This window comes from Mauremys mutica, unplaced genomic scaffold, assembly GCF_020497125.1.
Source record: "Mauremys mutica isolate MM-2020 ecotype Southern unplaced genomic scaffold, ASM2049712v1 000543F_np12_subseq_1:225212_obj, whole genome shotgun sequence".
In the NCBI taxonomy this organism is placed as follows: domain Eukaryota; kingdom Metazoa; phylum Chordata; order Testudines; family Geoemydidae; genus Mauremys; species Mauremys mutica.
Genome location: NW_025423000.1, coordinates 80,367 through 93,847, shown reverse-complemented (window position 1 = coordinate 93,847; position 13,481 = coordinate 80,367). Strand labels below are relative to the sequence as shown.

Sequence of the window (13,481 nt, the reverse complement as noted above, 5' to 3'; positions counted from 1 at the left end):
TAATAAAGATGTGAGTGGTTTAGATCCAGAGCAGAAAGGCAACTTCAACTCTGCTGACCAGATGGAAATATCTGATGATCCTGCAACTTGGCCAGAATACATTAGCCAGCGTATCAGGGAGTATTTAGTAAAACAAGGGCCACCTAAAATTATTGTAGAAGATTTCCCTAAAAATAAGATTGGGAAACACTTTTCAAAGTTTCACTGCAAAAGGAAACTTTCAAATGGTGAAATTGTACCTCGTCCATGGGTGATATACTCAGTGTCAGCTGACAAGATCTTTTGTTATTACTGTAAGATTTTGTGCAATAATGTGACAAGTTCATTAGCATCTAATGGTTTTAATGACTGGTCTAATATTCATACAAGATTCTCCGAGCACGAAAACTCAAAAGGACATTTACAAGCTATGCTTAGTTGCTGCGACCTTCAGCAAAGGTTATCTGCTGAAAAAACCATTGACTCAATACAACAAAAACTTATTGACAAAGAAGCAAAACTCTGGTATCAAGTTTTTGAGAGACTAGTTGCTGTTGTTCAGTTGCTAGCAGAACGAAACTTATCATTTCGTGGGTCTGATGAACGGCTGGGAACATCACACAATGGAAATTTTCTTGGAGTTATTGAATTACTGGGAAAGTTTGACCCAGTGATACAGGAACATTTACGAAGAATCAAGAACGAAGAAATACATGACCATTATTTAGGAAAAAACATTCAAAATGAACTTATTAGCATTGTAGGGAATGCTGTTAAATGTGAAATAATAGCTCGAATTAAGGCTGCTAAATATTTTACTATTATACTCGACTGCACTTCTGACATTAGTCACCAAGAACAAATGTCATTGACAATTAGATATGTGGCTGATGGTGTATCACCAAGTATTCCAGCAGGAGTATATGAACATTTCATTAAGTTCATAGTAGTAGAAAGCAGCACAGGTGAATATTTGTACAATATCCTTTTAAGTGAACTCAAAGACCTGGGATTGGACGTTGCAAATATCCGTGGGCAAGGCTATGACAACGGTGCAAATATGAAGGGAAACATATCAGGTGTACAAGCACGACTTTTGAAAACAAACCCAAGAGCTTTTTTTACACCATGTGCATGTCACAACTATAATCTCATTTTGGGAGACATGGCCAAAACATGTCCAGATGCGATGAGTTTCTTTGGAGCCTTGCAGCGTATTTACGTCCTTTTTTCTGCATCTACTAAAAGATGGACTATTTTTAGAAAACATGTTACTGGCCTTTCAGTAAAGCCTCTTTGCGAAACACGATGGGAATGTAGAATGCAAAGTGTCAAAGCTCTGCGGTACCAAGCAGGGGAGTTTTATGATGCACTTGTAGAGGTAGAAGAAACAACTGATGATTCTCAAGCAAAAAATGAAGCTGAATTGCTGGCTTTTCAAATAAAGGATTATAAATTTTTGGTTTCGCTAGTTTTCTGGCATGATTTACTTTTTCAAGTGAATTTTGTGAGCAAAGAGCTGCAGAGTGATACAATGGATATTTCTGCAGGAATTTCTTCATTTGAAAAGCTTTGTAACTGGTTAAAAATGTACAGAGAGAAGGGTTTTCAAGAAGTGTTAACTGGTGTCAATGAACTTGCCAAAGATCTAGCTGTGACTCCAGTATTCCAGACTAAACGTTTGCGCAAACGAAAAAAACAGTTTGAGTACGAGTCTGCAGACGAGCCTTTTTCTGATCCAAAAGAAGCTTACAGAGTGCAGTGCTTCAATCAAGTGTTAGACAAAGCTTTACAGTCACTTGAACCAAGGTTTGAACAGTTACAAAAGCATGAGAGTTTATTTGGATTTTTATGCAAATTCAAAAATCTTCCCAAGGACACCATACGAAAAGCTGCTGCAGATCTGGAACTTGCATTGACAGATGTGAAACTAGTGCAGGAAAACGAACAAGTTTCAACTGTAAAATCAGTTGACATAAATGGCTACATGCTTTGTGAAGAACTGGAAGCATTAAAGCCAATTATTTCATCTGATTGTAGAAACCCCCTAAAAATCCTTCAATTTCTTGCATATAATAACCGATCAACAGGATTCCCAAATTTGTTTATAGCAATTTGAATCTTCCTGACTATTCCAGTAACTGTAGCCTCGGAGAGAGGAGTTTCTCGAAGCTAAATCTAATTAAAACATATCTGCGATCAACAATGCAGGAAGACCAATTAAACAATTTGGCAATCATGTCAATTGAATGCGAAGTAATGAAGAGCTTAGAGTTAGGCAATTTACTGAAAGATTTTGTCAGACAAAAAGCAAGGAAGATAAAGTTTTAAAAACATAGGTGAGGTGTACAATAAATATTGATATTTATAATATATGATGTAATGTAAGTAATATATAATTTTGTTATTATGTATATAGTCATGGAAAGTAAATAATACATGGAAGAAATGAAAGGGTTGTTTTTTTTTTGTGTTGTTTTTTTTTTTTAGTCATCCCTGCCGGAGCCCCGTCAAAACTGTTCCAATTGGGCCCCGCACTTCCTAAAGCCGGCCCTGTCCGGAAAGCATAAACTCTGCCCCTGTTCCACCCCATCGCAGTGTCCCCCGACCCTTGGAATTCCGGGTTGAGATCCCAGTGCCTGATGGTGCAAATTTCATTGTCGCGGGTGGTTCTGGGTACATGTAGTCACTCATTCCTTCCTCTGGGAAAGCAACGGCAGACAATCATTTCGAGCCCGTTTTCCCTGGATTACCCTGGCAGATGCCATAGCGTGGCAACCATGGAGCCTGTTTTGCCTTTTGTCACTGTCACCATATGTGTATTAGATGCCGCGGACAGAGGCGATTCAGCAGCGCTACACAGCGGCATTCATTTGCTTTTGCATGACAGCAGAGATGGTTATGAGCCGTATTGTACCATCTACCATGCTATTGTAAATTGGCAAGGTGATGATGGTTACCAGTCATATTGCATTATACCTTCTGCTGCTGTCATAGGTGCCCCTGGCTGAGATCAGCTGGGGGTGCAAAAGACAAAACTGGGACTGACTCTCCCAGTTAATCTCTCCTTTATGGTATCTAAAAATAGAATAATTCCTGCATAGAATATGGGGCTAGTGTAGTACAGATCCAGAGAGCACAGCCGCTCCATGTCAGATTATGCAGGAATGATGAGCTGCATGGTATTCACAGGGGGTGCTCCTGCAACAACCCCACCTGTTGCTTCCCTCCTCCCCCAGCCTTCCCGGGCTACCGTTGCAGTGTCCTCTGATTTGTGTGCTGAAGTAATAAAGAATGCAGGAATAAGAAACAGTGACTTGTTACTGAAATGAAATGAGGGGAAGGCAGCCTCCAGCTGCTATGATTATCTAGACAAGACATTAAGCAGTGTGGGGGAGAGGAAAACAGCATCCTGCTGCTATGACAGGCCAGGCAGTACAGAATCTTTTCTTTACACATGAAGGGCGGGGGCTGATGGAACTCAGCCCCCTGTTGCTATGATGAAGACTGTTAGCAGGCCATCTACTTATGGGCTGATGATGAGGATGGGTACCAGTCATATTGCACTACACCAGCTACAGCAAGGCTGATGATGATGACAACAGATATCAGTCATATTGCACCATCAGCCACCCATGAGGCAGGGGGGGAAAATGCTACAGTACAGTGCCGCAGCATCGCGTCTACCAGCAGCATTCAGTACACATAGGGTGACATTTAAAAGAGTCAAGAGATGATTTTTTTTCCTTTTCCTTCTGGGGGTGGGGGAGGGGGGTACATTGACGAGCTATGCCCTGAACTGCCGCGGACAATGTGTTTGACCGCACAGGTATTGGGAGATCAGCCAAGAATGCAAATGCTTTTCGGAGACTGCAGGAACTGTGGGATAGCTTGCGTCCTCAGTCCCCCCTCCCTCCATGAGCGTCCATTTGATTCTTTGGCTTTCCGTTATGCTTGTCACGCAGCAGCGTGCTGAGTCTCTGCTACGCCATCTGTCTGGAGATTTTTTAAAAATACTTTGGATCAGGCGTAACATTACAGTAATTCCCCTATTAGATGCAGGAGTCTCCGAGCGAGATCACCCTGAGGACAGTCACTGAAGGAGATAGAGAGCACATGCTGCATGAAAGCCAGCACAAACCAGGGGCCTATGCAGCCATGCTCGGGGAGGCAATGCTCCCTGAACACCTCCTGAAAGCTTGGCGCGGAAAAGTGTGCTACCACGGAGCACCCAATAAGGCAGCTTTCCCCAGGAACCTCCTGCGGAGGCTTTTCGATTACCTCCAGGAGAGCTTTGTGGAGATCTCCCAGGAGGATTTCTGTTCTATCCCCATATATATAGACCTCCTTTTCACATAGTTCAGATTCCTGTTCCATTAATAATAAAAGTTTACCTGTTTAAAGCACTTACCGACTGATCCTTCCCCTGATTCAGGGTCTGGGTTAACGGCCGGGGAGGGTTGGTAGGGGATCTTTGTGAGGGTGATGAAGAGATCCTGGCTGTCGGGGAAACCAGCGTTATAATCGCTGTCGCCTGCCTCGTCCTCCACAAACCCTTCTTCATCTTCCCCGCCCGCGAACATCGCCGAGGAACCGGCCGTCAACACTATCCCATAGTCAGAGTCCACGGTCACTGGACACTTAGAGGATTGGAACTGATTTCAGCTGGGGACATGTTTGCTAGGTTTTTATGCATTTGCACAGGAAAACATTGAGTGCGTCCATTCATTTCAGAAATCCCTATTTAGTGAATCTCCTGAACATAGTGGACATGGAATTATTTTTACTAAAGGAAGAGGCTTGAAAGGGGGCACTTGGATTTGAACCAAGGGCTACTTGATCTGTAGTCAAACACTCTACTACTGAGCTATAACCCCCCTGACAGTTGAATAGGCAAGTCTGTGATCTTAAGGATTTTGAAGGACGGGCTCTGCCTCAGAGAGCTCCTTTTCTATTCCCAGACCATAGGGGTTTTAAAATGAGGTTTGATTAAACTTTATATACACATGTAGACACCACAGCTTGTACACACACCAACATAGCTTCCCCCAGTGACATAGCTACCACCTCTCGGGGAGATGGGTTAACTGCACGGACAGGACAGCTCTCTCCCCTCCGCTTAGAGCAGCTTCATTATTTATGAATAGGTGGGAAATAACCTCCTGAATGGACAGGAACCAATGTAGCCTGCAGGGCCCCCAGGAGAATACAGGATTCTATAGTATTGCAACTTTTTTTATGGAAGGGGCCCCTTGAAATTGTTTTGCCCCAGGCACCCTGAATCCTGTGGGCGGCCCCTGCCCAGACCGTGGTGCTGCCCCCCCACTCCACCCCCTTCCCTCGTTCTCCTGCCTCCGAGGCCCCACCTGTGCTCCGCCCTCACTCCCATTTGGCCACTTCCCACCCCTGCTCTTTGGCTGAGACCTGCTGGTCACTCGCTCCTCTCCTCCCCCAGGGCCTCCTCGTGCCTCTCCACCCCCTGCCCCAAGGTCTGCCTGCTGCCCACCCCTCTCTGCCCCCTCCCCTGAGACTCCCTGCCCATCGCCCCCACCTCTCTGACCCCTCCCCTGAGACCCGCCCTGCCCACATCTTTCTTTGGTCATCTGTTGTTATTCCTTGAAACATCAAGGATGGAATAAAAAGCTGAGTTGACTCCAGGGTGAGGAAAGAAAGGAGCCACCAACCCCCTGGCAAAGCTCAGTGCCCCAGAGAAAACCTGCCCCCTGCTATCGCAATCACTAATGTGCTGGGGATATGACGGGAAAGGGACTGTCTGAATGATCAAGGCAGGAAATGGACAACAAGCTACAGCAACGTCATTAGCCACAAACACACTCTCCTCATGCTCCAGGGGAGTCTCCCTGTACAGGTTCAAATCCTGCCAACTATACAGGAAGTTGTGGTTCTTTGGTTTCAATGGAGCTGGGTCTTGTCTCACTCTTCAGTTATATCTACATGAAAGAATAATGTGGCTTAAATTAAAGTGTTTTAATTGAACAGCTGTTGCATGTCTGCCCTATGCCCCTGTGTCACTAGAGCACACCCATGCTAGCATCTCTTGGATCGCCACAGAGAGCAGTGCACTGTGGGTAGCTATCCCATGGTGCAGCTGGCTGCAGGGTGCTTTGGGAAGGGTTTGCAATGCCTCACGGGCTGGAACAGCATCACACGATGCAGGTTTTTCTATCCCATTGTTCCATGGGCATCCTACTAGATTGCCAGCTGCTTTTCAACTGCAATGTGGTGGGGTAGAGAGCGTGTGTGTGTGGTGGGGGGGGACAGTGTGTGCGTTGTGGAAGAGTGAGTGTGTCACACACTGTCTCTAAGTTCAGACAGCTGCTGGAAGCAAACAGTCCTGAGGCAGGGGGCAGCTCCGACATCAGCCCCCCTTCTCTCCCTGGCTCAGCTCAGCACAGCACTCTCTGTCACACACACGCACACACTGCTGCCTGCTTAGCTCTGTGTCAGGGGTGCTGGAACAGGGGGTTTAGAGGGCCATGGCCCCACCACTCTTTACTGGGTGTTAGGACAAATGATGGGGGGGGAAGGGTGCAGTCTTGGGGAAGAGGCGTCTGTGGGTGTGGCCTCGGGGGGAGACGTGGTGGGGGTCCTTCAGGAACGGGTGTCATGGGGGTGCCACAGTTCAGACAATGGTGCCCCTCCCCCCACTGTAAGGAAGCTTCTGCCGCCCCTGCTCTGTGTTCACACAGCGGGAGAGAGCAGCATCCACGGCAGTGATTTGCTCCCCAGGGCTCCGGCAGGGGGGCTCAGAAGGCGATTTAAAGGGCCCGGGGCTCCGGCCGCTGCAGGGAGCCCTGGGCCCTTTAAATCACCAGCCTGGGAAGCCGGGCCGGGTTGGCACAGCGTACCGGCTCTTGCCGGTACCCCATACCAGAACATACCGGCTTACTTGCACCTCCGGAAGGTCTTCACGTGGATCAATAACTGGTTAAAAGATAGGAAACAAAGGGTAGAAATAAATGGTCAGTTTTCAGGATGGAAACAGATAACTAGTGGTGTCTGTACTGGGGCCAGTACTAGTCAACATATTCATAAATGATCTGCTAAACAGTGAGGTGACAAAATGTTCAGATGATCCAAAACTACCGGCTTGCTTCCTAGAACGAACACTCCTTGAGTGGGGTGATCCACAGGGAGTAGCTCAAACCTCCAAAGTGCCTGGCCAGGGGCAGGACATTAGCACAGCAAGGGAGGGGTGTGGCAGTGACATCACAAAGGCCTTTTGCAGGACCTAAGACTATTGGTCAAAGGTGGTGGGGAGGTGGTGACCTCACAGAGAGATGCTGACATCAGCCAGGCAGGAGAGGGGCGAGGGGCCAGGGAAACCTCAGAGACCCCTGTGGCTTTGCTTCAGCAAGTCTCCTTCTCCAGGTCTCTCTTTGAGGACTGAGAGAGTATTCGGGTTCACGTACGTGAGTGCCAGGAGGAACCTCTTTCGAGTTTTCTCCTTCCCTTTTCCTGATTTTAATAGAAAACAGCTGTCCCTGTTTAGAAGGTAAGAGCCTCCTTGAGGTCTGAAACCTGTTCAGTCTGATCCATCTGGTGACAGTTGAATTCTAGGCATGGAAAACACGAGCTTAAGGAGGCAGAATTTTATTCTACACCTGAGATTTTGTCCCATAGAATCACTGGGGATATTACGGTTTGTCCTTTTTGTTTCACCTTTTCCTCCATCAATCCCTTCCTCCTTTCTCTTTGTCTCTTGCTTCTTTTGTCCTTTCTCCTGTTCCCCTCCCAACACCAGGAGGGGTGTGTGTGTGTGTGTGTTGCAGGGGAGTGCTCGGCAGCTCCCACTGTGGGAGGTCCACCCAAAAATGTGGGGCCAAAATAGTGCTCAGGCAGTGATCCCCACCGGTGACCTGGACCATCCTTTGGGCTCTCTGGTGAGAACCCTCAGCCTCCTGTCCTCAGTCTCTACCCTGATAGGCTGATCAGGGTGTTATTGACAGGGAGGAGACTCAGGTCCTTGTTGTTCTCTTTTAAGACCAAGTAAATAAGTCATAACCAGTCATATGTTTGATGAATTTTGGTGCTTCTCTGCATTAATGGTCTCTGAGCAGTTCATGATTCTCTCTAGCATTGCAGTTCTCCTCAAATACTTGCTGAATAATTACTGTGCACTGTTGTTGGTCTGGAGCTCATCTGAGAGCACTTTATTCAGGCCATTCAATGTCTGAAATTCAAGATCTGATGGTTAGTTTGAAAATCCGGGCTCTTGGGTCCTATTCCCAACTCTGCCACTGACTGGCCGTGTGACCTAAGAGAAGTCAATTCTCCTTTCTCAGCCTTAGCTTCTCCCTCTTTCAAGGAGGGATAATAATGATCCGCTCTTACCTACCTAAACACACTCACTCTTCCCCAACACACTCACTGTCTCTCCCCACACACAAACAGTCTCCGCACTGCAGTTGAAAAGCAGCTGGCAATCTAGTAGGATGACTATGTAACTTTACATCATGGGACCAGCTCATGCTGCTGTCTCTGTGCATCGGTGACCCTCACGGGGCCAGCTTGAGTAAGTGACTGTTGACTCCAAGTTAGCCGGACTGACAGGCCAGGCAGTGTAATGAGGGAGTCACCAGGCCAGGGGGTCCCATCCTCCGTGGGAGCTGGAACTGCCTGGGCCAGAGTGGGGCGGAGCTAAGGAGAGAGCAGGAGCCCGAGAAGAGCCGGGGAGCAGAGCTGTGCAGGTGTAGTGCCAGAAACTGCTCCCTGTAGGACTTTGCTACCTGTAGCAGTTACTGATACCTGAGGTTGTTTTTATTTGCTGACTTGTCCTAATTGGCCTGTCAGTCCGGCTAACTTGGAGCTTTGGCCTCTCCCCATTGCCCCTGGGGACTGTCAGTCTCAGGGTCCTGATTTCCCATTGGCCCTTCCCCCTTCTATTGGGACTGGGAACTAGCCAAGCAAACCCCCCACTAAGTTTTAGTAAGGGGCCAACAGTCCCTTACATGAGCCAGCCCTGTGAGAGTCACCATGGTGTAACGGGCAGGACTCCGAATCCTGCAATCTGAGTTCAAATCTCAGTGGGACTTTTTGTTGGTTCGTGGTAGAGCCCTGGAGCTCACAGTGCTCAACTTCCCTGTCCCTTTGTGCGTCAATGTGTGTGTGTGTGTCACTTGCTGCAGGATACTAAATCCTGCAAAGACCACACACACACACACACACACAAACACACAGAGCGGGGCTCACACGCCTTTGGTCAATATGCAGCTGTGGGGAGTGAGCACGTCACAACCCCAGCACACAGCAGCCGGGCGGGGATTGTCTGTGAGCCCTGCGCTGGGGACGGGGCTTCAGGGAGAGACCCAGCCCCATAGACAGCCTGGGGCAGGGAGATATTGGGGGAGGGGATGAGGTGGTGGGGGGAGAAGGGGGGAGGGAGAGACACAGCCCCATAGACCCATAGGGGTAGGGAGATATTGGGGTCAGGAGGAGAGGGGGTTGGCAGAGACCCAGCCTGGGGAGCAAGGGAAATGGGGTGGGATGGAGGGAGCTGGGGGAGAGAAGAGACATGTGGGGTGGGGGGGTGGGGGGGTGAAATGTTGGTCCAGGGAATCTGAGTCACTCCCAGGACATGCTGTGCAGGGGGGAGCACAGGGGCAGTGAGAGAGCCCCAGCCCCACAGAGCCCCAGAGGGATATTGGGGGCAGGGGAGGGGATGGAGGGAGGAGAGACCCAGCCCCATAGACCCCCAGAGGCAGGAAATGAGGGGAGAAGGGGGGAGGGAGGGATCCAGCCCTATAGACCTGTAGGGGCAGGGAGATATTGGGGGCAGGAGGGGAGAAGGGGGGTTGGCAGAGACCCAGCCTGGGGTGCAGTGGAAAGGGGGTGGTTTGGAAGGAACTGGGGAGGAGAAGAGACACATGGGGGGATACATGCTGGGACAGGGAAACTGACTCACTCCGAATACATGCAGAGCAGAGCAGGGCGGAGGCAGATCATGCTGGTCCCAGGGTAATTTCGGGGGGCTCTGATGCCCCACTCAGCCGGGGGGCTCCCCTCTGGGCTGAGGAGCCCTGGGGTGGGGCGGGTGCAGGGGCTGGGTGTGTGTGTCAGGCTGGGGGAGCAGCCTGGGCAGAGGGGCTGGAACTGGGGGGGCTGCAGCAGCCCCTGGCTTGACGTGGTTTCCATCACACCCAGGGGTTACAGTTGGTTCAGTAGCTCAGCACCCCCCACTATACAGATTGTTCTGGCACCACTGGCCTAGGGTCACCGTCTAGTGCCCTTTGCCGCCCCGCTCAGGGCCTGCCTGGCTCTCCTAGAGCAGGGCGAGCGCCCAGCTCTCCTGGGGCAGGGCTGGCGAGAGCTCTGGACAGATACTAACAGCGCCGGGGAGCCTGGGCGAATATTAGTTGGACAGAGGAGCCTGGGGCAGTTTTGTCAGAGAGCAGAAATGAATCCCGCACACAGCACTGGAGCTGCAGTGCTCGGGGTGTGGGCCTGGGTCTCCTGCACAGTCTCCCTGCACCCCCTCGTGGCATAACAAGTTCCCTGCAGAGAAGCAGAGGTGCGGGACCGAGGGCTGAGGCGGGGGCTGCAGCACCCCCATGTCTCACTGTGAAAAGCTCCAGGTGCTGTAGGAACAAAGCCAGCATTATTGTGCGATTCCAGAGAACCCCGGAGCTGTGCTGCCCCTGTGCAGTGTGAGCGGGAATTGCACGTTTTCACATTGCTTGTGAACACACCTGGGTACAGTTCACAGGCTTTCAGCACCCCTGACAGGCTGATTACAACACCTGCAACCAATCAAGGCAGAGCTAATCAGTTTGTGGTGTGCGTGTGAGGAGCTGGGAGCAAGAGGTGCAAGGAGCTGAGAGTGAGAGTGTGTAGCTGCTGGAGGACTGAGGAGTACAAGTGTTATCAGACACCAGGAGGAAGGTCCGGTGGTGAGGATAAAGAAGGTGTTTGGAGGAGGCCAGGGGGGAAGTAGTCCAGGGAGTTGTAGCTGTCGCGCAGCTGTTACAGGAGGCACTATAGACAGCTGCGATCCACAGGGCCCTGGGCTGGAACCCCGGAGTAGAGGATGGGCCTGGGTCCCCCCCAAACCTCCCATCTCCTGATCAGACACAGGAGGAGTTGACCCAGACTGTGGGTTCCACCAGAGGGGAAGATCACTGAGGTGAGAAAATCTGCCAATAAGCACAGGACCCACCAAGGTAGAGGAGGAACTTTGTCGCAGCCTCTAATTGCAGCATTTTTAAACGATCTGCATGGTGCTTGCAGGCTCCTAACACTTGCCACAGCAGCTCCTTTTAACTTCCATTCAACCACCTGTACTTATGCCGATAGGTTGACTTTAGGTCTTTAACTTTGATTGGTAGCTGATAAGATGGTAAATTGGAGAGAAATCCGTTCTTCATTTGCTTGTTATTTCCTGACTTCTTTATTCATGGCCTTTTCCTTATTTCCCAGCAGATTGACTAGATCTGGGTGCTAGCAGGGGGACCTGACGGGCTCCTTATTTTCTGATTTCTTTCGGAAGCATTGAACTTGCCAGGGCACAGTCAGATTCTGGATGCTCATGTAAATGTAACACCTTAGGCTCAGCTTTAGTTCTGTTTCTCAGCTCTTTTGGAAAATCGATCTTTAGTCTGACATGTAGCATCCTTGCATTAGGAGATGGCTAATTAATAAGACCATAAACCTTGGCAATCAAATGGAACCTGAAGTCCACAGAAGAGCCCGAAAGGCCCTTGGGGAGTGGAGTGCAAGTTGAGGAAGACTTCCCTGCACAGCTTCTCTCTCAATTCTCGTTTTCCTGGATTGAGCGCAAAAGTTGGGAATCAGCTCAGGGTAGGGTTATACCATGTGTGTGCAGTGGTGAGACAAGAAACTGGACTGGTATGGAGCAAAACTCTTATGTGTGCCTGATGACTGTACATTTGAGAAGGAGCAGAAAAGAGCATTGGGGCTACGGTATAGCGCTTGCATAGGCTTTCTTTGGCCTGTTTTGCTGTAAGAGTTTTTTTTTTTTTTTTGGAGAGAACATGGTTTAATTAAAGGCAAAGCTGATTTCAGCAGCTGCAGGTCTTGCACAGACAGACGAAAAACACAAAAAAGCTTACGACACTAACCAGTTTCTGTTGGGAATCCCCGATCCCTACGTAACTCCGATACCGGAGGGTGGGATGGGGAATCCCGGCCCAAGATTCAGAAAACATTCCAAACACCAGATTCTCATGCAGAAATGGGACTCTGTGGCTGGGACTCTGGCACTGCTGGGCGTGAGATGGTGAATCTGGTTAGCTTGTCTAGGTTGCAAGAGTCAGTGACAGTTCAAGCACTGGAATGTTGCAGCTGCCTGGGTGCACAGCTCAAAGTACACAAACTGGGAGGGCTGAAGAGAAGCACAGAAGGTTTCGGTTTGTATTCACCACCACTAGGATGGGAGCTTCACTCTTTAGAGCTTTCAAAGAAAATCTCTCTTAGAATTGCAACAGAGAACAGTAATGTTGCTAGTGCAGGGGGTAAGGGGGAGCCAGTCATACTCTAGGAAGGGCACTAAGCTCTAATCTTCCCTTTTTGTATTAATTGGGGCTGCTCAGACTCCAGTGTCACTGAGGCACAGTGAGAGATTGTTAGTCACATGTCAGTGGGTGTGTTTATGCAAATTAGGAGCATACAGGGAAACCAGCAAGAGGAAGGAGGCTGAAAGACTTCTCTGTCTTTGAACAGAATTGTGTGTTAAGGGCTCTTGCTTTGAATTCTTCCAGTGGAGTCATTTCGGGGAAGTGATCATCACTTCGAGTTACCTAGTTATCAAAGTGTTGTGAATGGTGTTTGGTGCGTGTCTGGGAGCTCCTCGTGCTGAAGTAGAAAGCAGTGGGGGAAGAGCGGCTGCCTAGCATCTGAGACTCTCAGCATCACTTCTTGGCTCCTTAGAGCTAAGATCAAAAGTGTAGTCTCTTGGTCTATCCAAGGCCGTGATCAAGCGTCTTGATGTTATTGGTCTTTTGGCCTTGAGATGAAAGCCTGGTCTGTGTCTTGAGAACCTTGAAGAAAAAATTATCTAAATTATATCTGTTCTTATCAGTTTAATATCTGATAGGTCCTTTATTTGAGGACTGTATATTAAATTGATTTTTGAAACAAAGGGATGGAATTAGGAGCTTGCTCTGTCCATCCCATGCATTGATCTGGTATTGCAGTGTCTCCAAGACCAGTGCCTCTCCTTCTGGGGAGAATTGTCTGGTTAAAAAGCAGAAAAAAGTTTCACTTTAAAGATGCTGATTTGAGAAGATTTTTTTAAAGTAGTTAAAAAATCAGGTCTTTTTATTATTTTTATTTCTTCATAACAACATATTGTTAAAATTTCTTGGGAGTGTTTTCTGAGTCTACAGATGTGAGTTTCTTTGTCTTGCTAGAGAATTGTTTTAAAAGCTGGGATTCTTCTGTTTCCTTTGAATCTTTTTAACAACATGAGGGATGAATGCTTTCTGGACTGAGGGTCTGTTTGGGAGATGGTTGGTTGGGGGGGG

General features: G+C 48.7%; 2 non-coding genes across 2 annotated transcripts; one reads left to right on the top strand and one right to left on the bottom strand.

The window, feature by feature from the left end:
- Positions 1–4,784: 4,784 nt before the first annotated feature.
- TRNAC-ACA lies at positions 4,785–4,857 on the bottom strand. The gene has a single exon. It is a non-coding gene; the product is annotated as a tRNA-Cys (tRNA).
- Positions 4,858–12,991: 8,134 nt separating this feature from the next.
- On the top strand, positions 12,992–13,176 carry LOC123357364. Its single transcript, XR_006575548.1, has one exon. It is a non-coding gene; the product is annotated as a U2 spliceosomal RNA (small nuclear RNA).
- Positions 13,177–13,481: the final 305 nt, after the last annotated feature.